Source organism: Nycticebus coucang, chromosome 12, assembly GCF_027406575.1.
Source record: "Nycticebus coucang isolate mNycCou1 chromosome 12, mNycCou1.pri, whole genome shotgun sequence".
Classification (NCBI taxonomy): domain Eukaryota; kingdom Metazoa; phylum Chordata; class Mammalia; order Primates; family Lorisidae; genus Nycticebus; species Nycticebus coucang.
Genome location: NC_069791.1, coordinates 93,931,580 through 93,958,161, shown reverse-complemented (window position 1 = coordinate 93,958,161; position 26,582 = coordinate 93,931,580). Strand labels below are relative to the sequence as shown.

The following is a 26,582-nucleotide window of genomic DNA, read 5'->3' as shown; positions in this document are numbered from 1 at the left end:
GCCGGGACCTGTCTGAGCATAAGCACCCCTTCTTGGAGGGCAGAGAAGCATCTATTGGCTCTCACCTTTCAAATGCACAGACCATCTTTGTTCAAAGGCAGAACCTCACCCCAGCATTTCAAGGGAAACAGTCCCTGAGACTCCTCAGGTCAATGTTTTTCAACCTTTTTTATCTCACTGCACACTTGAACCTATTACTAAACTTTGGCGACACACTTAACGTTGATCAAAAAAAAAAGAGTTAAAAAAATTATATACTTATTGTGCTTTGAACTTCTTTTGAAAATAATTTAATTAATGATCTTTAAAATTTTTCATAGCACACTGGTTGAAAATCACTGCCTTAGGCCCTTACAAGCCACCTGATAGGTTTTACAAGTCCCTTGCTCATCCCTGCCTTCGTAGGAACAGTTGGGATGCTGGAGTCACAGCTGTGTTTAAATAGCCCAGGGAGTGAAGTGATGTGATCCTTTGACCCACACGGGTGGTGGCAGTTTGCCATCCAGCAAACAGATAGCAAAATTTTAGAATCCCAGACCTGGGCCAGATTGATCCTTAACGCCTCCTGGGGGGTGAAAGGATGGAGATGGAGAATTGCGGCAACCTTTGTTAAGCCAGCTCGGTTATCAACTGTTTGCATTCATCTGTTTATTTGCATGAATGTTTTGTGTGTCCATAAACAAACGGTTTGTAATAAGCACATGCTTGGTGTCAGATATGGAACCGACAGCTGTGTGTGTGTGTGTGTAAGAATTTTTAGCTTCATGTGTATATAAAACCGTTGCTAACAGAGCCACGACCATTTATGGAGCGTTCCCTACGTGTCAGGCACTGGGGCTGAGAATTCTGTTCTCATTCAACAGATATTCATGAAATTCCTACTTGTACTTGGCACTCAATATTTGAGCTAGAACCTTATCCTATTATTGTAATCCCATTTCACAAAGAAGGAAACCAAGTGGGAACTTGGTTTCTTGGGACCTTGGGACCTTGAATCCCCACGTCAAGTGACTTTCCCTGAGGATACGTATCCCCCCATATGATAAAAGAGGAACCTGATTCTCGGGGTTACAATGTGGTGAATTCATGATTTTAATACAGATCCAGCCCTGTGCAGAGCCCGTGTTCTTTGTTGTAGGCCAGAGGCTGATAAACTATGGCTTAGGGCCCATATCTGGCCAGCCATCTGTTTTTGCAAGAAGAGTTTTATTGGAGCACAGCCCCGCCTTTTCCTGTGTGCTTGCTGTCTGTGGCTGTTTTGAGTGACAGTGGCAGAGCTGAGCCGTTGTGACAGTGATCAAATGGCCTGCAAGACCAAGTATGTTTACTCTGACCCTTTACTGGAAGAGTTTGCAAACTCATGTTCTAATGAGGCCCGTGATATGGATGATTTTTGAAATGTACACATAGAAATGCCACCAAATGTGAACATGCTTATATACACACCTCCAGCAAAAACTTTAGCCATCTGGAGCCTTCTGGAGGCTTTGGAAGCCTGATTTTTCTGGAGAGTTAAGTTTTACCCCTAAGGAATTTTTCTAATTTCTATTACCCATTTCCCTAACTCCTTAAACAGAGTATGCTGGGCGTGTGTTGTTAAGCCTTCCTTGAAGTATCTAGCCATCATTTCACGCACTAGGTTTTGGGTGCTGCTAAAAGCACTGTCCATCCCCGACGGTGTCAAAAATGCTATAGATTTTCCCTGTGGCCCCTGCATCTTGTTTTTATCTGCCTGCCTGCTGTTTGATCATTTTCCTGTTTTATTTCTTCCATGATGTTAGTTTTTCTTGCTTTCAATGTACCTGATTGTTAGGATCAGCCAGCCCTGCCTCTCAACCCGAGAAATAATCAAAACTCATGAGAAATGTATGCAGAGTAAACAGTCTCTGGTGGGGAAGCTCCGGGACCTGGATTTCTCTAGTCTTACAGGCTGTTCTGTGAGGCTGAAGTCTGTGGAAGGGAGGTTACATTGTCTGTGCGCATTTCCTCCTGTGAGTGAAAGGTGGGGAGGTAGACCCAATTTCCTTATTCCCTGTGGTCCCAGCGTACAGATTAATGATAGCCAAGGAAACAGCAAGTCCTCAAGCAGATAATGAGTGTGGCTGAATCTTCGCACTTTGCAAATATCTGATCTTATCCCCTGGGTTATGCTTCGGTAGCCAGAGCTGACTGTTAGTTACTTTAATCTCCATCACAGATGTTAGCAGAGGGAAGGTTGACTGAGTTTGGCTCACCATGATGGAATTTAAGATGTGGGAAAATGCAGACTTGCCTGTGAAATCCAAGCACAATTTCACATTCAGAGACATATTTATGAAACAGAAACGGATTGTAATCAAGGTTGAAGAGGCAATTGTCATTGGTTTTTAAATCATTTAGACCCAAGTGTGGCTAACTATGTTTGTTGACAGGTGTTTCAGCTACTTTGGAAGTCATTCTTGTTTAAATGAGCACATGCAGAGCCTCCCACTTTTTTAAATTTTAAAATATTTAATTGACAAATAAAAAAAGGAATATATTTAAGGTGTTCGGGGTAGGAAGATTTGATGTACATATTCATTGTGTAGCGATGACCATAATCAAATTAATGAACACCTCCATCACCACCCCCGCTGTGCGTTAGACACTCAGAACTTGCTCCCCTTGTAACTGAGAGTTTTAAATCCCCCTTTGCTATCGTTGGTGGTGTTTGTGTGTTACCTTCTGTGGACGTGTGACCTCGGCTGTCTCACACTTCTTCATGCCCAGCGGGGCTCTGTGCTTATTTTGAAAGCTTTGTTGTCACCATCCTAAAATCCTTACTAATTTCTGAATAAGAGGCCCTGTGTTTTCATTTTTGCACTGAATTCTACCAATCATGGAGTAAGATCATGGAATATCAAAGGTGGTAGAAGGAGCTTAGAGGGCCACCTTTGAAGCCAAAAAGAAGTAGCGATTTGTCCAGGTTTAGGATGATGGCTAGCATGATGATGGTTACCAGAGGCTGGGGGAAGGGGAAAATGGGGCGTTGTGGTCCAACTGGCATAAAGTCTCAATTATGCAAGGCGAGTAACTTGTAGATAACTGCCAGATGCATAGTACCTCTAGCGTACAAACCAGGTGCTACATTCCATGCTTAGAATTTTGTTAAGAGGGTAGATGGCATGTTGTCAATTACTACCACCCCCAAAATAGAGACACAAACATTTAAAGGTATAAATAGATATATTTATTACCCTTGATTGTGGCAATAGTTTCATGGGTCTATGCATGTGTCCAAACTGTTTAGATGGTGTACGTAGATTAATAAGTGCAATTTTTGGTTATGTCAATTGTATCTTTATAAAGCTATCAAAAAATACATAGGATGATACATGGTAGAATTTTCCAGGTGGGATACTCTGATCTTCAGGTCCCTCCTGGACATTGGTATTTTCCACTGCATGGACATAATGCTTCTTGCCCAGTTCATGCTTCAAGTCAACTAGCAAATTTAATAATAGTCTAACTGTTAGTACAAAGATGAATTTAAATCTGTCATCTTTCCCTTTCCCCCAACATACATATACACAGAGTATATAAACAGTTTTATCTGCAATATTCAAAAGTGGCTATTTACTGTAATGGAACAAAACTCTCTCAAAAATGTTAGCAATTTCTCTGAATTAAAAGTTGGAATGGAGTTTTTTTTCCACTCCTAAAGCAATACGTTCTCATGGTTGGAAATCTGGAAAATGATGGAGAAGGAACAAAGTCCCCATGCCAGCGTTTAGTGTTTTTTTTTCTGGTCTTCCCCATGAGTGTGCATTTTTTACATAGTTGATTTCTGACTTTCATCATGTGAACCTTTTAGTTCCATTTAACACATTAAACTGTGTAAGATGGCTATTTTCGTTGTCAAAATATTGACAATTTAATGTTGTTCAACTAAATTGCAAAATCGTCTTCCTGAAATCATACTCTTTTTAAACAGCGTATTTGTGAGCCAGCTAAAAATTGGATTAAGTGGATGCATGCAGTTAGTGTAACTTTGGTTGAATCACATAATTATAAGTCAATAATTTTAACACAATGCATACTTATATATAAATAACTAAGTCCTGTTATGACAAAACATCTTAATTCCTTGCCTTCGGAGATGGCATATTCTTTTAAGGATTCACTACTGTGTTAAAAAAAATATTGCTTTATAAAAAAAGAGAAGAGGTAAGTAAAGTCATTATTGTGAAATAAAATCTTTGGTGCATTTCTATCTGGTCTTTGGTTCCTACATTTATGTGCATTTGAAAGCCTACTTTTTTTCACCAAACAACATGTGGTGAACATTAAATAGAATACTATGAATCTGATTAAGTTTATTCCCAGTGACTGCAGGGGATCTTTTAAAAAGGACTACTCGAAGCATGGAGTGCTATCCCCAAAGTGCTTGTCACTCTTTGGTGGTACTAAGAGGGGTTCACGGTAATTGGGCATGCTTGGCACCCAAGCATGCCAACCTTTTTTTCTTTTTTTATGCGTCTTTTTTGTTTTATTTTACAAAATTACCACTCTGCTGTAGACCAAAGGCACAAAGACCTTTCTGCACAGCTGTGTTGAGGATCAGTGGTGTAGAGCTGGACCCACATACCTGGTCACAGCAAAGGGACAGGTACTCACTGAAGGGCAGACCCTCACCACCTGTGCCATGCTGAGCTCTGAAAATCCTTGCTTCTCTTGTAGTACTTTTCTTTTTCTGCTCCTTTTTTTCTTTTCTTTCTTCCTTTTTTTGTTGTTTTTTTTTTTTTTTTTTGAGATAGAGTCTCACTTTGTAGCCCTCGAAGGTGCCGTGGCATCACCATGCACAGCAACCTCCAATTCTTGGGCTCAAGTTATTCTCTTGCCTCAGTCTCCCAAGTAGCTGGGACTACAGGTGCCCACCACAACGCCCAACTATTTTTTTTTTTAGAGATGAGGTCTCACTCTGGCTCAGGCTGGTCTTGACCCCGTGGGCTCAGGCTGGTCTTGACCCCCTGGGCTCAAGCGATCCGCCCACCTCGGCCTCCCAAGTTGCTCCTTGCTGTTCTCAATAAGCATCTTTCTAAGTGTTTTCTTTATTCTCCTTTCTCTTATGTGTTTCTCTTCCTCCCTTGATCTTTTTCTTTTTTCTCATTATTTATCCTCCTCTTATCTCTGAGTTGGAGGGGGAGTGAGGGCAGAGCTAGCAAACCTTCTAAATGTGTTTGTTCATCTAAGTTGGGAAACACATACTTGGGATCTGAGCTAGGGGTCCTGGAGTGTCCCTGTCTAAAACAAACGTGCTTTTGGGCAGGGTTGAGTAGCTCACACCTGTAATCTTAGCACTCTGGGAGACCGAGGCAGATGGATCACTTGAGCTCAGGAGTTCTAGATCAGCCTGAGCAAGAGCGAGACCCTGTCTGTACTAAAAGTAGAAAAATTAGCTGGACATGTTGGCACATGCTTATAGTCCCAAGTACTTGGAAGGCTGAGGCAAGAGGATCGCTTGAGCCCAGGAGTGTGAGGTTGCTATGCGCTATGACATCACAGCACTCTGACCTGGAGCTGTAGAATGAAACTCTGTGTCTCAAAAATGAAAAACAAAAAAGTGCTTTTGTACCCAGCTATTGTGATATGTATTCCCATAGCTAGAGAATGAGTCTGCCCTTTACTTTCCTAGGTATGGATTGCATTTTTGACCTGAAGTTGGCTGGCTCTGAATAAGCTATGTTTTAAAGTTACACATTTTGTGTTTTTTATGTTAGCTATACTTTGGAACTTCCTTTATCTCTCCCATTTACTCTTGACCTAGAGTCAAGTGCTGACTCTGGGCAAACCTGGGCATATTCATTCTGGGACATGTGCAATACTCGGTCTTTTTTATTTTTCCAGTGAGATCAAAAGCTCAGAGAAAGTGGCTGCACATTGGTGACATTCTGTTGTCAGTGAATAGGAGCAAGTGACATTAAGCTTTGGAGCGATTCCTCAGGCTTCATCAGCTTAATGTCCCCTGGGCTACATGTACAAGTCCAGTGCTCGGAATAAAGCGAACAGTGATGACGAAATAACTGGCTTTGGTTAAATAATTTGCTGTTTACGGCTTCTCTGTTTATGAATCAGTTAAAAGCCCTTTTAAGTGAAATTGGATAGACTACAAAGTGTTGGTTTCATGTGTTTTATTTGCAGTTTAATCAGCGTGATCCAGCTGCCGGAGTGGGGAGCGTGGAGCTGGGGTTTTAATTATCCCTGCTTTGCCCGAGTTAGGAATTCCCAGTGGTGCCGTCAGCGCGAAGATGCCAAAAACCGCATTGTTCTTTAATTAGCTGTTGTAATTGTTTTAGTCTAATCTCCATGATTAGCAGCAGCATTAAATACAGCAGGAAGAAAAGGCCTGTCCTCTATGTGCTGCCCCGGTAAACAGAGCCTTTCTCCCTTCTGGAGAGGGATATCGTAGAAAATTAGAACTCAACAGTGTTGATTGGAGAATGATAAAGACCTCTACCATGGAGCAGAGATGGCTTTGGGAAGTTGGTTGATGGCCCTCACTGCCAGCTTGCCTAAAAAGTTCTATAGTCCTGACCTGTTGCAAAGGCATTTGGACGGGACCCTCCTTCGCTCTCTCTGGGGATGGGGAAATGGACCGGATTGGCACCAGCTGTTGTTTTGGTTTCAGGTTCTCTGCTGAATTTATCCCCAAGCTTTTACTGAGTACCCCTTTTGTCCCAGGCATTTTTTCTAGGTGCCTGGGGATACAGTACTAAGCAAGGCAGACACACAGACCCTGTCCCCACAAAGTCCATCACCTGGAGGATAGGGGAGCTAGGAGGCAATTGGGTGAAGGGAGCTCACCTAGTAAGGTGAGCTGAGGGTCAGGAAAGGTGTCACAGAGAAGGGAAATATAGACTAAGATCGAATGAGTGAAAAAAAAGAAGAGTAAGCTGGGTAAAAAGGGTAGAGTAAAAATGTTTAAGGCCACAGAAACAGCACGTGCAAAGGTCCTGAGGCAGTGTAGAGTTGGATCCTTTCTGCTCATTGTGCTATTAGAGGCAAGAGAGTATGATGGGAATGAGCCAAATTTGGATAGAAGCTCCCTGGGTTCACATCCCATCTGTGCTTCTTACTAGCTAGCCATGTAAAATTTTTCAAGTGGCTTACCACCGCTCTGCCTCAATGTTCCCAGGATGTCAAATAGAAATGGTGATGATAGCAATGATATTATGTAGCTCATGGGGTTGTTGTGAGGATTGATTTTCTACATGTAGGGCAGTGGTTCTCAACCTTCCTAATGCTGCGGCCCTTTAATACAGTTCCTGTGGGTTGAGAACCGCTGATGTAGGGCATTCAGAGCATTGCCTGCTGGTGCGGCTCAGAAGTGGGAGCTAGCACCATTAACTCCTGGGGTAGCCTTCTCTTGGAATGCAAACAAAATGGGCTGACATCTGAATCTGCTGTGTGCAAGTTTGTTGCACTCCCTGTTTTCTTATGCATGAAGTGGGGGAACAAAATGGACTAACTCTGAATTGCCATATGAGTTAAGTAAGGTATGTCAAGGGTTTAGCTTTGTTGGTGCTCAGAAAATCGTAGCTATTGTCATTACTCATGAAGCATCTGCTTGGCATGTGGTTGGCACTGATACTCAGTAACTCTAAGTTCCCTTTGCTTTTTCTTCTTTCCTGCCCATTAGGGAGGCTCTGCTGTCTTTCCCCCATTCACAGAAAGAATAACTTCTTTGCAGAGTTTCTTAACCTTAGCACTATTACCATTTTGGACTGATAATTCTATATGTGGGTGTGTGTGAGGGGGAGGTGCCCAGGACGTTGTAGGATGTGTAGAAGCATCTTTTCGTTTCTACCAACTAGATGCCAGTGGCCCCCTCTGCCCCAAGTCACGATATCCATAATGCCTCCAGACATTACCAGATGTCTCCTAGGGAATAAAATTGCCCCTCGTTGAAAACCAGTGCTCTAGAGAAAGATGGAACTGGCTAGTAACTTTGGACACTTTGCAGTGTAGGATAGTACAGTAAAGATGCTGTAAGTCTTTAAGGGAGGACAGTGCGCAGCAGATAGTTTTGAGTTCCTTGGAAGCACGAAGAACTTACAGTTGTTTGCAACTTCGGCTCTATGTTAACATCACCTAGAAAGATTAAAAAATTGAGGAGCAGTCCCTGTACTAGAGCCTGATGTAACTGGTCTGGATGCAGCCCCAGGACAAGCTCCAGCTCTCTAGGTGGTTCTGATGAGCTGCCAGGGTTGAGAAGTGTGGTCTAGATGAGAAATCAGCACACCTGTGTGGAAGGCAAGGCGCTCAGGTAAACCTGCTATGTCAGGAGTGGTGTGGACAGAGGTCTTGCGACTGCTACTGCATGACCTTTACTTGTGTGCAAGGCATAGTAAGTGCTACGTGCTTTACATGTTTTACTAAATCTTTTATGTATGTTAACTCATGCATACCAGAAACAATTCTGGGAGGTAGCTACTGTTATCATTAGCCCCATTTTAATGGTAAGGAAACAGAGGTAGAGGTGGTTAAGCAACTCCAACAAGGTCACACAGCTAAAAGTCGTGGAATAGGAAACCCTACAGCATATGCCCTCTTGCCTTAGGCAGTGGGGTGGGACACAGACTGAACGTGGGCATTGAAAATGGTTTTACAAGAGTGGGTTGGATGAAGGCCTTGGTGTGGACAGATTGGAGGACCCGCCATGCAGTCATCCATTCTCTTACCAAGTCTTTATGGAGCACCTACTGTGGTCCAGGCACTGTGCTGGTTCTAGAAATACACGGGTCATCAAAATAGGCGCAGTCCCTTTCTTTCAGATGCTTATCACCTCACAGTTTGTGGAAGAAACAAGAGACAAACACTTAATGTGTATATACTTCTAATGTTCACTAGTGGTAATAAAGAAGTGAGGAAGGAGCTGCTGTCAAATTGGAAGGAGTGGGCTGTGTTGCATGGGACAGCCAGGGAAGGTTGAGTGTTGAAGACTGAGGTGGAGCCAGGAAAATAAAAACATTCCAGGCAGAGGGAACGGAGTATGCAAACTCTCTGAAGCTCAGATTGCTAGGTGTAATTGAGACCTGAAGAAGTCCAGTGGGGAAGGATACTATGTGTGGGGGAAGTCAGGGAGGTGGGAAGGCACCCCCTGATAGAGGTTGTTATCCCCATTCCCGATAAAGGAAACTAAGACCCAGAAATGTCATAGGCATAGGGATGCCTCAAGGATGCAGGGAAAAGCCTTCTAGGTGGAGGAGTAGCCTGTGCAAAGGCCTGAGAGCTTGTCCTGGTGGCTGACACATTGTGGCTAGTGAGAGCAGGAGAGAAGAGTTTACAGAGATGGGGAGTAGCTGGATCCTGTAGGGCCTCCTCAAAGGCCATGACAAGGGCTTGAATTTTATCCTAATTGCAAAAGAACACATGGTTCAGAGTATGCTGAGCTTACGTGAGGTTCAGGAGATAACTGCATGTAAAATATTTGAACAGTGCCTGGCACAGTAATAGGTCCCATAAATAATATTCATACTAGCTGCCAATGTCATTGTTACAGTTACTTTTTATTTGGGCATTCATTCACCAGGCTTCTCAGTATCTGTCATGGATCTCAAAGGGTGTCTCCACCTCTCTAGTTGTAAATGACCTGAAGAGAAATCACAACTCAAAGAAACATGAAGCAGTGGGTACCCAGCAGACACCTGGATATAGAATCACATCGCAATTCATTGCTGCTGACACAGACGACCCCAGGAAGTCTGAGTGGGGTTTCAAGGTCAGCTCTTTCCAATAACAGGTTGCCCGCAAATCATTCTGCTGTCCAAACCAGACAAGTGGAAGCAAAACAGAACCTTCAGAGCAGGGACCCTAACTTTTGTGTCATCTTTCCGACTCTCCCAAATCTGCATGGAGGGGGAGGCAGACGGTGTTTATTTCCCCCCCACCTCCACTGTCTGGTAAAACTATAAATACAGGCTGCAACAGCAACAGGCCCCCGGGCCCAGATGACATGTGTAAATATCTCTTCTCTGAGTGGCTATCCAAAGACTGAGTCAGTACACTTAAGGTTGCCCCAGACTAGAAAACTGATGAGATAAAGGCTGTTTCAGAGAAGATAGCTGGAGGCAGTGTGCCCAGCAGGTGGGATCTTGCCTCCTGGCCCTTTGCTGGTGCACTCTGCTGGGACCTTGCTCAGCTACAGCTGCAATTTCCTAAGCTGCTTCTGGCATCTTTTAGGAACTTTACCAATCATCTTTATGTTCTTATTGGCCCTGTGTCAAAACTCTAAGATCTCAGTTTAATCCAGCGCCAAGGACTTCTTCCCAGGAACTTCTCAGAGGCAAGATCAGGGCAAGATATCTGATTTGAATCTAGAGTAAGTAGGTATAGGACCAAGGGGCCTGGCCTTGGAGTCAGACTGGGGATCCACCACCAGGGACCTTGGGCAAATTGCCTGACCTCTCTGAGCTTCTGTTTTCTAAGCTGGAGATAATTCTGTGTCTGCCTCCATGGGTTCATTGATTCATCAGAATTAATTAAGCACCTATTATGTGCCAAGTGCTATGCAATGGGGAATAAATAGATGACCTTTGACTTCATGGAGTAACAGACATCCTCATAGAACGATAGGACAAAACAGATAGGTAAAGTGCGTGGCAACATGCATGATCTCCTGGTATGGGATAGAAGCCACAGAGTCTGGGATTGAGGCTGGGTGGTTGGTAGAGGGGAGACTCCTCTACTTATGATAGAGGCGTAGGAAAGGAGCTTACATTTCAGCTGAGATGCAAAGAATGAGAATGGGGGCAAAAAAAACATACCAAGTAGAGGGAACAATGTGTGCAAAGGTGCAGAGTGACAAAGACTTAGCTCAGGACAGGAAAAGGACAGAGGTCAGGGCAGCTGGGCAGAGGGGACGGAGGAAAAGAGGCTGGTTCAGAGTACACTGAGCGTTTTAGGTCCAGGGAAGAAGACTAGCTTTTATTCCAAGGGCTTGCCTGGCTTTTTGCTATAGCCTTAAATCTGCCTTTCCCCCACCAGGCTATTCCCAGCACAGCTCGCAGGGTTGTTTTATAAAATCCTAAGTCAGAAGAACACACGACTCTGCACAGAGCCCACCAAGTGGCTCCTCACCTCCCTTGAAGTATAAGCCAAAGGCCTGAGCTTGGCTCCCTTGACCAGCTAGGCCCCTTTGACACGGCTGCCACTCACCTCTCTCCCTCATCACCTCCTGCCTGACACACTTATGGCAGTTGAAGTTTTTTTCTGTTGCTAAACTTACAGCTGCCAGATTGTGAATTAATTACACATGTTGCTTTTTGCGCTGGCCACCGGGAAGCTCAGAGCTTCATGTTAATGATAATAATTCTGTTCATCTTGGTTTGTGAAGTTGCCCCTGTCATTCTGGTTACTGACTTTCTATCACTAGTGAAGTGGTTTTCTGGCTTCTGTATCTTTCCTTACAGGCCTTCCTTTATGGGAATGGGAGGGTATAAATTTCCCCCAGTTTGAGTTCTTATCGACAGCAGATGGATCTTTGCCATTCATGGAGAAGCAATTGGCGGGAGTGAGGGAGGTACTTCTGGTCCTCTGAGGGGGCCTTTAATGCATATTCTAGCGGTTAGAATCTAGCGGTTTCTCAAGGGCTTTATGAAAAATGACTTTTACTTGTACAGCTGGGTGAGCAGACTAAGTGTTTTTCCTCCTTGTCACCCATTGTGTGAGTGACAAGTGACCCTGGGGAAGATACTGAGGTCAGAGCCTCCCTTGCCAGGGAGCCAGAGGCTGTGTTAACACTTGAGGGCTCTAATTCATTACTACTATAGGGCCTGTTGCTTCCAAACTTTCTCCAGAATCCCCCAATCTTCAGATTTACAGCTCCTGAAATGATTCCTTGGAAAAGAGTTGCTTTTAGAGGTCAAAACTGGAAATTAGTGAGTGGACAAGCTTGGTTTGGACAGTAATATATCTTTAAAACAATTGAGTTTTACTGTTCTTTTGGCTGGACAAGCTCTTTCCAGTGTTCCAACCCTCCCAGAATGGATTGACTCATCACTGGTGACCCTTACCCCTGGGTGAGGCCTGTCTGAGGCAGCTGTGCTTTAAATCTCTGGACAGACTCTAAGTGAAAAACCCCTTCACTTCGAACCCTAAGTCCCACTCTCCCAAGTGCTGTCCTGTAGGTTAATAGTCTAGGCTGACTGCCTCCAGTCTAATCCACACTTGGCTGGGGGAACTGAGGCATGGGGAGATTTGGAGATGAGGATATGTATCAGGACCTGACAACAATCACCCCGTGTCTGGCTATCGCCACTCCCAATGCCATTGGGGATCTTTAGAACTTTTTATTTTTTTCATGATTTGGACTCTCCCCCACTTTTTCTGGCCTGAGTTACACAAATAGCATTATAACAATATTACCGCTGTTGAAGAAGCAAAGAATTCACCCATATTTCACTGGTTTGGCTAGAAACCAAGCTGTGAGCGTGAATCTGTGTGCGGTCCCTGTCCACTAGCATAGATCAGCCCTGTGTGTTTCTAAGCAGAAGGAACATTCCCTTCCAAGGAGCCCAGTGTGCCATAAAAGTTGGCGGCAGAGGCGGGCCCTTGTCTCGTACGTTGCTGGCGGCTCAGGCTGCCTCATGAGAGAGGCCTTGTGCGGTGATGTTATGGCCTCGTTGTGTGTTCTGTCCCTCCCCCCTCCTCCAGCCCCACAGCCGGGGGCCTAGAGGTTGGCTGAGGGCTGAGCAGCCTAGCTTCCTGCTTCCTGGCCTCACAGTTAGGCCTCTGTGGTGTGCCAGTGCTCCAGGGCAGGGGTTGAGGCTTAGAACAGGGGATTTTTGTCTGGTCTTGACATTGGCCGGAAAGCAGGACCAGACCCGAGAACATCACCAGACCAGGTACTTGGGGGCAAACCTGGCAGACAGGCTCGTCTTTGAACTGGGAACCAGATAGGCATCTGTGGCCATGGACCTGGGGGAACATATCCCGTCTCCCAGAGGACCTGATCCTTCAAGATGGGTCTGGACCCTGCATTTGGCGCCAAGCAGCTCTTTTTGGAGAGGGGTATTCTTCAAGAAACATCTCTGATCCGTGAGTTTGTGCTGGTTACCAGAACTTGCCTGAGACATGGTGTTGAGCAGCAGCTCTGAGCCAGACTTTCCGAGTTTGATGTCTGCATCCCCCTGTTCATGCGCTGGTCACTTTATTCTCTTTGTGCTTCTGTTTTCTTCATATGCAAAATGGGAGAATCCTAGTGTGGTGATAAAGGTTAAACAGTTAACACACACAAGTGCACACATACACGAGGGTGTGGGAAACCGGTGAAAACCAAATAAAGCGTGTCATCTGGTGAGCAGTGTCATACCAACGTTTAGTAGCCTGGTTATAATATTGTGCTACAGTTCTCTAAGGTGTCACCACCGGGGGAAGCTAGCTGGACAAATGTGGAACTATCTTAGCAACTTCCTAGGTGTCTGTAATTATTACCAAAAAAGAGTTAAGAGGAAAAAGTATGTCACCACATGCAAAGCCCTTGGACAAAGCCTAGTGTGTTGTAGGTATTACACAGCTATCAGGGAAGCAGGGCAGTGGGACCTCCAGGGCCCTGCCTCCCCTCCAGCGGCCTCCCACCTGGCCTGAGCTCTGGGGACAGCTGAGTCACTCCCTAAACACATCTTGCTTCCCTTCCCACCTGTTTAGTTTTGCTCCAGTGGTACCCTCTGTCTGGAATGTCCCCCTTCTCCTCCTTTGTCTGGCAGGCTCCCATTTATCCTTCTAGCTCAGACCTCGCCTCTTCTAGAAGGCCTTCCTGGGCCCCTGAGCCCTCTGGCTGGACCTCCCCCCCCTCAGACCATGGTCCTGGGCAGTATCACTTGAGAACTGGAGAGAAATGCACATTCTCCTGTCTTCCCTGGAATCAGATGCAATGAGGGAGGAAAGCTGGGCTGGGGTTGCACAATCTATAGTTTAGCAAATCTTCCAGGGCATCTGACCAGTGGGCTGCTCTAGCCCAGAGCATCCAACACTGGAACCAAGGCATCTTGTTAGAATGCGGACTCCGATTCAGCCAGCCTGGCCTGGGGCCTGGGACTCTGCATTTCTAACAAGCTCCTGAGGGTAACCCCTCCTTTTCTGTCATCACCCCTTCTGCTGCTGCAGCTGCGGGAACTTGGTGATTTGTTTTATTGTTGACAGAAGAGGTGGGTTTGCAACCATGTGATTATCCTGGACTCAAGGGCCTCTTTTGGGGTGGTCGGGGGGACCATGTCTTCACTTAGGTTGGGGCTGGAAAAGAGAGACATGAGGCTCAAGTGGCTAAGGCACCAGCCAGATACACCTGAGCTGGTGGGTTCGAATCCAGCCCCGGCCCGCCAAACAACAATGACGGCTACAACCAAAAAATAGCTGGGTGTTGTGGTGGGCGGCTGTGGTCCCAGCTACTTGGGAGGTGGAGACAGGAGAATCGCTTGAGCCCAGGAGTTTGAGGTTGCTGTGAGCCGTGATGCCATGGGCACTCTACCCAGGGCGACAGCTTGAGATTCTGTCTGAAAAAAAAAAAAAAAAACAAGAAGAGACAGAGAAAGATGAGTAAGACAGAGAGGAAGAAGGGAGTCCACCTGCTCCTCCAGGGCTGGGCAGACACCATGCTCTGTCTTATTCTAACGGTATCTGGGAACTGAGCCGTGGGACATGACCCCTGAAAGGGACATTCTGTCTATTCTTAGAACAAGACTTTCTCTTCCCTTTCCCCATTTATGCATTTACTTATCCTGCAAACATTTACTGGCCTTGAGTAGGAGGGAGGACATTATTAATGGGGCCATAGGTGTGGTCCCCGCCCTCAGGCAGTGCAGCTATCTGGTGGGGACAATGCCAGTCCCTGAAGCCAAGACTATGATAAGTGAAACCAGATAAAAGTGCCAGTGTTTGGAGACTATGTGGCTGTGGGGCTTGACCTGAGGGGGCCAGGAGCCTTTCCTTGGGGAAGTGGCATTTAAATGGAAACAAAGAAGTGTAGAGAGGGTAATTTATTTAGGAAGAGGAAACATCACGTGCAAAGGTCCTGGTGTGAGTGGAAACCTGGTAGTGCCTCAAAAGCATGCTGGGAAATAATAGGGGGAAAGTCAGGCTAGAGAGAAGTGAAGGGACCTGAGGGAGATAAGACTCTGCAAAGGACTGTAGCTGGGGAGGAAAAGGAAGGTGTAAATGTTCTAGGAAGTCACTCGCAACTCATCCCTGAGAGCAGGTCCTGGAAGTTTCCATCTGATTCTGTCTTTATAGGGGTAATGTATTCCCACTCGCAGCCTCCAAACCAGCTCTGCCTTTGAGCTCACATGACCTTCTCACCTGCCACCCCTAATCCCTGGGACCCCTGCAGCTACGACCTATGCATTTTATTTTTCCCCTTCGTAGCTTTCCTTGGCCTCCATCCAAAGGTTAAGCTCAGATGCAAGAGGCCTGGGTTTTTCTACCACAGGCACACATCTTAACTCCATACCTCTTCATCTTCTCAACAGTAATGGCACATTCACAAAATAGGAACATCAAACCATTTGGGACGAGAAGTACTTCCAGAGAATCCCTTTGAAGGCAGAGGAACGAGAGGGGTTTGTGTATCATGGATGTTTATTGCCATATCCACTTGAAATCTGCCGGGCTGAAAAAATAGGTTCCCAGAAAATTTCTCCTCTTAACAAGGCACAGCACAAACAGTACACAAGAGGAACGGCTGTCTGCTTCAGAGGAACCAAGCTGGTGCGTGCTCACGGAGAGCCTCCCTCCCACTTGTCATGAGGAGTGAGAGCCAGGCCAAGGGTTAGCTCTGCCTAGGAGTGGGTGGCCAGCCCTGGTCTCCAGCCTGGCCTTCTTCCAGCAAGTCTTGCTGAGTGAGGGCTCCCTGTGTGTCAGACACCATTATAAACCAGTGGCTCTCAACAGGGGGTAATGATGCCCCCCAGGGGACATTCGTCAATGTCTAGAGACAATTAGGGTGAGAGGTGCTACTGGTATGTGGTGGGTGGAGATCTGGCTGCTGCTCAACATTCTACAATGTACAGGATGCCCCCCCAACACAAAATGATCCAGTCCAAAACATCAATAGAGTCAGAGTTTAGAAACCCTACTGTAGACCCTCCTGTATCTCTGCGTCTGCTTCCCACCTTCTCTCTCTCAGCCTTAGGCAAACATCTTTGGAGCTCTCTTTGGATGCAAGGCTCCGGGCAAGACATTTGTTTTTCCCTGGATCTTCCTTTTTTTCTTTTATTCATGTTTACTTTCATCTGTTGATCCTTTGCCTCCATCAGCCAAGATTTGCACAGTGTCCACTATTGCCCCAGGCACCAGACTAAACACTTCATATTTTCCTTATAATCCTCGGGATGATTGGAGGAGATAGATGTTCTTTTCCTCATGGAAAATGATAAATCCCGTTTATTGTGCATTGACCCTGTGTCGAGTACTGGAAAGAATATTGATTTCTAATTGTCATAGCGATTCTGGTTTAATTTAGGTTTTCTAATCCCATTTATCCCGAAACTGGGTCTTGGAGATGAGTAGGGTCCTGTTCAAGGTCACATGCATAGGAAGTTCGAAAGAAGCTAGGGATTGTGGCAATCTTTGGGTAGGCGAGCAAGGGTGAGGACAGGTGCATTAGGATTGAGCAGTGAGGATGCAAATTGAGCCGCAGTCTTTGAGCTCAAAACACCCTAGAGGAAGGAAGGGAGAAGTGGCTGTTCTAGGCAGAACCTTACACTCACCTTACTGGGAGCTGGGTGAGGTGAGGAAGAGTTCTAAAGAGAAGGGAAGGAATAATTCTCTTCATTCTGGGCCTTTCCTCTGCCTGGCACTGGACTCTGCCCTGTATTTCATTGTCTCAGATACTTCTGGCATCAACTTTTAAGGCAGGTTTAGTCAACTTTGCCATGCTGTTGAGGCACAGGGGGAGAAGTCAGTTCCCCAAGAACTGCTAACTAACCATCTAAGGCTGAGCTCGGCCCTCCTGGTCTCGCAGCTGACAGACAGCCATTGTGCCATCTTGGGAGATTTCGGCTTGTGGGATGTGTCTGGAGGAAGGGGATAGCCTTTTCATTCCCCCAGCCCCCTTTGTCTTGTTAAAGATGGAGCCTTTAAGCTCTTCTGCTCTGCCCGGCCCATTGTAGATCTTAATATACTGACTGACTGCTGGAAGGATGCGCTAAGGCTGTACCCTGCCCATGTGCTTTGTGTATCATAGATGAGAAGCAGTCTGCAGCCCTGGAACACTCAGTAACATAGCAAGTCTTCTCCGGCACTCTTTTCTCGAGCCTCATTATTTTTGAGACTTTAGTCCCTCTGCAGACCCCAGCAGAGGAAGGCTGTGCGCTTTTAACCCTTCACCGCCCACTCCTTGGAGGCCGTGCTTACCCTTGCAGAGTTCTCTCTCCAGGAGAAACTGCCCAGTTGAATTCCATTTGTAGACTCAGCCTTCCTGGGGCACAGGAAGGCCCCTGGGTATGGAAGCGTTCCAAGCTCGATCAATCCCTTCTTTTATTCAGGGCAAAGTTACAAATGGGCCAGAGTCATTGGAAAGATTTTCCACCTCACTGTGCAGAGAAGCCCTTTATGAAAGATATATTGATGGATCCCCTTGTACCAAGATGTTACCAGCCTCAGAAAGGCAGGAAATCAGTACCTGCTGGCTCTCTTTCTGCCACCGAAAGTCTTTCAGGTCAAATTTCCTCTGCACCCAAACACATTTGATTTAAATCATTTCACTGCAAAATATAAATAAAATAGAGATGACTCCTGTAATGAAAAAGAGAAATACCTCCGTGATACAGCTTTGACTTCTAGAAAATAGGGCATTAAGACTACAGGCTCGTATAACTACTGGGTTCCCAGGCCCACTTATTTCAGTCAGCGCAGGTGGATAACCACCAGGGTGTGCTCCTCTGCAGAGATCACACTCCCAGGGCCAAGGTTCTGCCCTGACTCAGTCTAGCTGTGTGACCTTGGGCAAGTCACTTTGCTTCTCTGGGTCTCAGACCCTTCCTCTGTTTAATGAGGAGGCTGAGAGAGATGCCTCTAATCCCCTTCTGGTGGTTTCATAAATGTGAAAACATTTAAGACGTGGAAACCCAAAATGACCAGGAGGATATATCTGTGGCAATTCAGAAACACGGTTTTATCTTACTAACGTATTCTTGTCTTCATGAAGAAGGGATCTTCAAGTTGTAAGCTTTCCAAGATGTATATAAAAAAGATTTTTTAAAAAAATTCCTCTTCATATCCAATTTTTCAGAAGTCTCTCTGCTGCATAAAGTGAAATACATCTATATACAGGAATTGCATGTTACTTGGATTTTAGGTTTGAAAGTCAGTATTAGGATGAAAATTGTGTAGCTTAATTTTTTTTCTATCGTGTATCTTCCCTCTCTCTCGTTCATTCTCTTTAAACTTTCTCGCTTTCTCTTGCACTCTTTCTTCCCCTCAACAGCTTACGTTTCACTTCTCATTTGAACACACAGGGTATGTCCTGTTGCTTCTCATCTCCTACTAGAAGAATGCACTTGCTGAGTTAAATCCGGAATGTAATGTAATCCCCTGTACAAAGAGAGGGCGGAGCACTTTGGCTGTCCCTTGATACCCCCAGGCTCTCTGGGTTGACTTTTTGCTTCTTTCCCCCTGCCAGGAGTACCTCCTTGGGGAGGGTTTGGGAAGGGACATCCCAGAAGTTGTCAGAGGGCTCTCAGAGGGTATCTTTCCATCCCCCATCTCAGCCTGAGCCTTGAGGCCAGAGGAGTGATGGGATGAATCACACTCAGGTTGGGAGAAATGAGTAAACACCCCCACTCGGGGCTCCCTGAGGCTACCGGAACATCTGGGGGGAAGGGAAGCCAGCCGGAACACAGCACTACCTGTTTCTAACATGTGTGGTTCAAGGCCTGGCTGTCTGTTTTCATTTGAAAATAAAAGTGAGTTCTTTGGAAGTCACAATGAGGGGTTTGTAGGGCCATTATGGTTATGAATGCTCAGTGGAGCGGCACTTCCTCTGTCTCGCACCATGAAGAAAGAAGGTGCTCTGTATTAGAAGTGTTCCAGAAAACTAAAGCTGACCCCTAGAAGTGCTACGCACACACACATTCTAATCTGCTGTCCCTTATAATCCGGAGGATTTTTTTTAGCAATTAGATAGGGAAGATAGTTAGATTAGCAACCATTGACTTACAACTTACATTGGACATGGGAATTAGAATCAAAGTTACAGAATAACTCACCTTATGTGCCGGGTAGACAAGACCAGCGGGCATCCTGAAATGGGGCACTGGGATGGGCTTTGGAGTCAGCACCCTCTGAGCCTCTGTCCCGCCTTTGTACAACAGAGTGAGGTTTCTAGGAGTGATGGAAATAAAGTTTGATCTCTGCCTGCAGGGGCTAGGGGGTATCCTGCGGTGGCAGTGAGTGGCCTTGTCAATGTGCATGGACTTTCAGATCCCTTCTTCTTTGCCACCCAGAGACTGTCACCCTTTCTTTTCTGGGTCTATAGCTGTGTTTGTGGTGAGCTTGCCGAGATAACCTGGCAGACAAGTGTCACAGGGTAGGATGTGAATTCTACTAACCAAACCCATGACCTCATCAGCCTGTATGTTTTTATCTATGCAAAAGCAGGAGACATACAAACAAATAGATTTATTTATCCTGAGTGCCTTGACACCATTTTGTGAAAATAGAAAACTCCCCATTCAGCTCTGCTCACCATGGGAAAGAAGTAATAACTAGCACTGGTTTAACTGGTCCAACAACTTTGATTATAACCCATTTGGTTCCCATGACTTTTTTGGGAGGGGAAAAAATAATCTTACCTGTGGATTTACCAGGTTGTTGACAGGTGACATTTTTGGACACAGTCTTACAGCAGGTTTAGGGCCAAGAAAACATGTCAGCTATTTCAAAGGAGCTGAGCTGAAAGGAAATGGGTTACAATCACTTGGCCACTCTCTCCTGCCCGGTACTAGTACAAAGGCAGGCAACAATTTTTCACGCCGTGCTTGTACCCTCCCAATAAAGCATCTCTGTAATCTGAGGATAGTGTTGTATTGGACTCATAGCTATCTTTTCACCTGAACCTGCACCTGTTGGAGCCTCATGCTGCCAGATTCTAGCACCTCACTCCCTCACCTGCCTCAGGTCCCTGCTCAGAGGTCATCTTGGATGGGGGCCATCCTAACCCTTGCTGTTAAAATTGCAAACTGCCATCACATTCTATCCCTCTGCTATGCCTTCATCTTCTTCATAGCAATTCTTGGCAATTTGCAGACTTTACCCTCCTGTAGCCTGTTTTCCCATTCCAGCATGGCTGCAAGAGAACATTAGATGGATGTCCTCTGAACTACGTATGTGGGTGCACATCTGTACACACACACACACGTATTTGTTCATTGATCACATAGTTGCTCATATATCTTGAGCACCTGCAACATAATTTGCTCTCAGCAAATGTGACTTATTGAGTCATGTATCCCCTGATGATAAGAGAAGCCTACATTTCAGGAATGTTAAAATAGTGGGAAGAAATATTCATCTGAGAATCAAGAGAACAAGTAAAATGGCCTATAAAAGCGCTTGGATTTTTTAGGTCAAGGTTGCATTGATAACTGATGGTACCTATTCCTAGAAACAGAGTGAAAAGGCCGACTGTGTTTTAAAGACAGACAGGTGGAGTGAAAGGATTCATCCTCTTACTCCCAGCCATTGTTAGTTTCAGTTAATAACGAAAGTAAGAAAGCACTGGGAGCGTCCGTGTTTAGAGTTTATTTCTTAGAGCTCGTCTTGTATTCTCTCTTGTAACAGTCATGGTGGCCCCTCACCGTGCCAACTTCATAGACAGAAAACAGGACAGAATAGGGTACGGATGTTTCTCTTTGTTGGTGTGAAAGATGTTTATATACCTGTAGATAAAATGCAACAGTGACACAGCCAACACAGGGGACAGCAAACTCTGTCAAGGGCTAGACAGTAGATGTTTGAACATTAGCAGGCCCTATAAGCTCTGGCACTGCTACTGGGCTCTGGGTGTGTGGCTCTGTGGCAGCTGCAGACATGATGTAAATAAATGGGTGTGGTTCTGTCCCAATAAAACTTTGTGTACCAAAAGAGGCTGTCAAGTCAGGTCTGTAGTTTGCTGACCCCTGGGCTAAGTATAATCACCAGGAGGGCAGGGACTATGTCGCTTTTTGTTTACTGTTGTGTGTATCCATGGAGGGACCGTGATTCTTTGCATGTAGCAGATCTTGAGTGAATGAATGGATGGCTGCATCAAGGAATCCCTGGTGGTCTAAGCTCTACCCTCCCCCTTCCTTCCCCATTTCAGTCCCTTCCCCACCTGTCCTGCTACCCTCCTGCCACCTGGCTCCTTCTCTCTTCCTTTCCTCCTCATCTGTTCCTTGTCCAAGGCCAGTCCAGGCCCACCCCCTGTGCCTTTCCCAACCTTCCTCAAGAGCTCTGGGGAATTGGATGATAGGACCCAAAAAGTTCTGCTGCCAGCGGGGCTTTTTCTGGAACTTCTTGGAGTTCTTTGTGTTTGTTGATTTATCTCTTTATACCTTCCCTGTTCCAGGAAGGGTTAAGGGTAGTCTGCAAGGGCATACAAAACAAAATAAGATAGTATGAATTAAAACTGAGACAAAGAAAGGAAACACTCAATGTTGACTGAGACTGACATCTACACCCCAAAGACCTTGCTATGGGGCAATGGGAAGTGGGGCTCAGAGCTTTCTGGTGGCCAGCAGGTAAAGCAAATCTGTCCCTCCCCACCCCATGTCCAAAAAATTGGCCTAGGCCATTGCTCACAGCAGGCGGGTCTGTTCAAGTGAAACTTAGTGCTCAGGTCAGATGAAACTTCTCTAGGGCGGTTTTCCAAGAGGACGCTGTGAGTAGCTTCACAGCTTGCCCATTGTGGGCTTGGTGAGGTGTTTGTGGCTAGACTCAATGTCTCATGCTCAGCTCAACAGGGTGAGGACACATCCTAGGATCCTGATTGACCTGGCATGACCCAGGGTGGATGTTATGGCAGCTCTGAGAACAACCAGACCATGTGGTCTTCAGGCACCGTTGGAGCATAAAGAGGAAGCTCTCAGTCAGAGAAATTCCAGGTGACTGTTCTGGCTCAGGTCCTGACCTCTGGCTCATCTGCCCACTTGTCTAGACCTCAGACTTCTCGTCTGAGAAATGGGGGTTAATGTTAGCATTCACCACTTGGCACTGTGCTCAGCTGACCCAAAGACTTGGCAGTGAAGTGTTTGCTTCTATCATCTCACTTAAGCCTCGTGGCATCATTGCAAGGTAAATGTCATCCCATCTGCCTCACGCTGTTCTGAGTACTTTAGTTCAGTATCACTCAACTTTTTTTCATTATCACCCTCCTAAGAAGAAAAATTTAATTTAATTTAAATTCTCCCTAGTGAGAGAAATTAAATACTAAGGGATAAGATTTTATCAGGTAAGATTGAGCTGTGTGTGTGTGGAGGGGGTGGCCATGCCATTGTAAAATCTAAGATTTTCTTCACACACATAAAGCACAACCAATTTTTGCTGCTTTGGGGGTGGTGTTGAGAATGCATGCTTTGGATAGTCCTGTACTGAACGAACTCCTCTCAACAGTCGCCCAGAGCGAGAAAGTAACTTGCCCAACATCACACAGCTAGTGGGAGAGAATCTGAATTCTGTCTTAGAGGTCGCTATGCTTTTAGCCACTCCTCTTAACTCACGGCAGCAAACTGTACCCACTTTGATGCATCCTGCTTTTTTTCCTTTATCTGTATAGCTCAGCGATTGTGCTGGTTCAGTACATATACAATTGTCTCATTCTTTTTTACATTGTTTTCCATTTGCATTATATAGCATAATTTCTTTAACCAGGCCACAACTGATGTGGCTGGGGTGGTTTCCAGTGTTACGCAACTAAAAAACCCTGTCCTAGCGGTCATACCATTTTACTTAAGTGCAAATAAATGTAGAGGTTAAATGCCTGGAAGTGGAATCTGTGCACGCTTCTTGAAAGAACATTTTGTCAAAAGCACAGAAACATCTCCACAGAGCTGAGAGTCTTACTGAGCCATTCGAGGTCAGTTTTGCCACTTTCTTAACAACTAAACCACTCTTTTGACCCCCCCAAATTCTGCCTGACCTGGTTATTGATTTCCACATGTGCTCCCCACCCCTGCTACCTTTCCCGCATTTGGTCGCTGGATTATCCTCTTGTCATCTGGTATTTGCCTACGAGGCTTCCCACCGTTTATATTTGAACGTCGGTTCTCAGCTCATTAACAGAAGGCTCAGGCAGCCAGATCACCATCCTGCTGTCTGGGTACCTGCTTTGAAATGGGATTGGAATAAAGCAGCATATGGCTTCTCCTGGGTCTTTCCCATGTCACTAGTCTTTTTAAAACTTTTTTTTAATCTTTTTTTTTTTTTTCATTTCAAAAAATTTAGGGGGTACCACGGTTTTTTTGATACATGGATGAATTGAATCATGCTGAAATCAGGGCTTTCAGAGGACCTGTCACCAGAATAGTGTAGTTCATACCGTAGAGGTAGATTTTTATCTCTCACCTCCTTCCCAACTGCCCCACTTCTTAGTTTTGGAACTTTCCTAAAGAACAGAACAGGATTTCATTCTGCACATTTTCCTGAGCTATCTTTTAGCAGTCAAGGAAAAAAATCTAGCACGAATGATCCCATACAGTTCTGCAGGGGACGCATAAACTCTTTATTCTCCCAAACTCACTAGTAAGTGTAAATCGCCTCCCGTGTACAGTGACCTCGGCTAGAGAACCGAGATGTGGAAAGGATGGTGGAAATTCACGGAAGGCACCTTTGTAGCAGTTGGCTGTAATTAAAGCTGGCCGCACTATTAAAATCATCTGAGTAATTAAACGCAATGGCGTTTGGCGGTGGTTTGTTCTGGAAGTTCCTTAAGGACAGTGGGCTAACGGGATGGAGAGGGCTGAATGATTTTTGTGTAAATAGAATCTGCCGGCCTCTTTGCTCATGAAGTCTAGGACCACTGCAGCTCCCACCCCTATTCTGCCAGCTTTTTCTAACTCACGCATGCTGATCAACCGTGGGCAGCATCACGGAGCTGAGTTCTTTGGTGATGGTGGTGGTGGTGGTAGTGGTGCTGGTGTGTGGGTTAATCATACATTCCTACTCTGCCTTAAATGCAGTAGCTGCAACAGACATGGATTTAAAGCATTCTGGCATCCATTCAACACATATTTACCTGATCCCTGTTAAGTGCCAGGTAGGGTTTCTGGATATGTAAGAGACGCAACCAAAAGCTTGAATTCCACTTGGAGGATAAAGGCAACAAGCAAACACAGGGTCTGGCAGAAGTAGCACCCTTTTGTGCTTGAGTGTGACATTGTTAAGTTACAGAATTACATGCTTATGATTTTCTAATAAAAGAAGAGTACAAATTGCCAGCTTATAAAAAGGGTCATCCTTTGTGCTATTATTTGTAAGTTGCATTATTTGCATGTAATTCGGTGACATAACAGTATCACACTCTGCCGTACCTCAGGTACATGTGCTATCTCAGGTAGTGACACCTGGCCGGAGGTGCAGCCTAATTAAGGAGACAGGTAATGCCTATGGGGGAAGGTACTTCTCAGCCTCTGAGAAGTTGCCTGAGAGGTGAACCATTAGGATGTCTAGGAGAGGATAGAGGCGTAGAGAACAGCAAGAGCAAAGGCCCTGAGGCAGGTGACGCTGATGATGTGGGGACACAGTGGTGTTAGGGCTGTGGTGAACACCACAGGAGGTCAGAGCTGCAGGACCAGGCCGTCAGTGGAACCCCTCCCCTCTCAGGGGAAGACTGAGGTCAGGGAAGGGGGAACTGGTTGTCCCAAGATCACACAGCGCCAGAATGGGTAGAACAATCTCTTCAGGTCTCCCACCTCCCATCTTTGCACTTCACAGGAGCTTCAGGGGACCTCCGAGCAGTGGAAATCACGTCAGTCAACCTGGCTCAACGCTGCCTCCTCTGTTAGCCAGCTCTGTGGCTTAAATTAATTTACCTCACTAATGCTCAGCTGCTTCATCTGTAAAATGGGCGCACTCACCTTTGGGCTTGCTGCTGGGATTCAATGGAAGCAGATAGTTACTGTGCAGTTAGTTATGGGGTCAGGTTCTTGCTGCTCACCGGGACATAGTGTGCCCCCTGCCTACTCCCTCACCTCCAGATGTGACACCATCACCGTCTCCCCACACGACTGTCACTTGACTCAAACCACATTTTGCACTTGTTTGGACTTTTTATTTTTTGGACGGATGATGCTAGTCTGGTTTCTGGGTGGAGACTTAGCAAGTGGGACTTGAAGGGATGTGCTGCCATTCCTCATCTATGAAATGGAGCAGCGATAGCTCTTAATGCTGGCTCTGTGTGTGTGTCGTAAGGACCAGCAGGGCAGTGCACCTGAGAAATTAACAGTGCTTTGTGAAAGGTGGTGTTGCTAACAGAACGTGGGGTTGCAGGCAGCAGGATGGAAAGGGGACTCCCCTTCCTGGCTCAAGCAGGCGGGTTTATTCCCTCTACACCTCAGCCTTCTTGGATTGGAATACCCAACACTGCATCAGGTCAGTTTGAGGATTCAATAAGCGTGAGTCTGAAGCCTTTAGCACAGAGTCCAGCCTCACCAGAATCAGTGAATAGTACTTGTGTTTCCTCTTCTCCTTCCCTTTCTCCTTTCCTACCAAAATAAATTCTGAAAGTAATTCCTGGTTGTTTGTGCTTGATTCCATTTTACCGATGAGGAAACTGAGAGTCCAAGAGGTGAGCGTCTTTAACACAGGTGCTAAGTGGGGAGCCAGGACTTGGACCCCAGTCTAGAGAACATTCCCTCTGTCCTTGCTGATCTCAAAGCTCCCTCTGGATTTTTTTTTTTTTTTTTTGAGACAGAGTCTCACTATGTCGCCCTGGGTAGAGCACTATGGCATCACAGCTCACAATAACCTCAAACTCTTGGGCTTAAGCAATTCTCTTGTCTCAGCCTCCCAAGCAGCTGTGACTACAGGCGCCCACCACAATGCCTGTCTATTTTTCTGTTGCAGTAGTCATGGTTGTTAGCTGGCCCAGGCCAGATTCGAACCCACCATCCTCAGTGTATGTGGCTGGCGCCCTACCCACTGTGCTACAGGCGCTGAGCCTCACTCTGGCTTCTTAATGCTTTGATTTGATTGGTCCCAGAACTTATGGAGAAAAGCCAGATTCTCAGTAATGCATCCTTTTCTGTCTTCAGTGTGAGCAAAAGGTCAGCCTGGCCCTGGAGAAATCTGTCCCTTGTTGGCCCCCAGCTCTGGGCCCCAGCCAACCTCAGCCCAGACGTCCCTGGCAGGCATTCATGTCAGATCCACCTCTCAGTTTTATTTTCAGAGGCTCTTAGATATCTTGATGTCTAATTCCTCGTCCCATGGGGCTGTGGCTAATTAGCCTTTGATTATTCACAAACAGAGAGGCAGGAACGAGGAATCAGGTCCTCTTTGCTTTAATCACCCACATGAAACTTAGGCAAGCCTGGAGGTTTGTGGAAGTAGCAGGGCTCAGATTTGAAAATCAGAGATGAAAGCCCTAAAGAAATCAC

At 45.8% G+C, this 26,582-nt stretch overlaps 1 protein-coding gene across 1 annotated transcript in view; it reads left to right on the top strand.

Annotated features, from left to right (window-relative positions):
• Nucleotides 1-26,582, top strand: part of XYLT1 (xylosyltransferase 1) — a 310,350-nt gene that overhangs the window by 109,827 nt on the left and 173,941 nt on the right. The gene's annotated exons all lie outside the window — the stretch shown is intronic.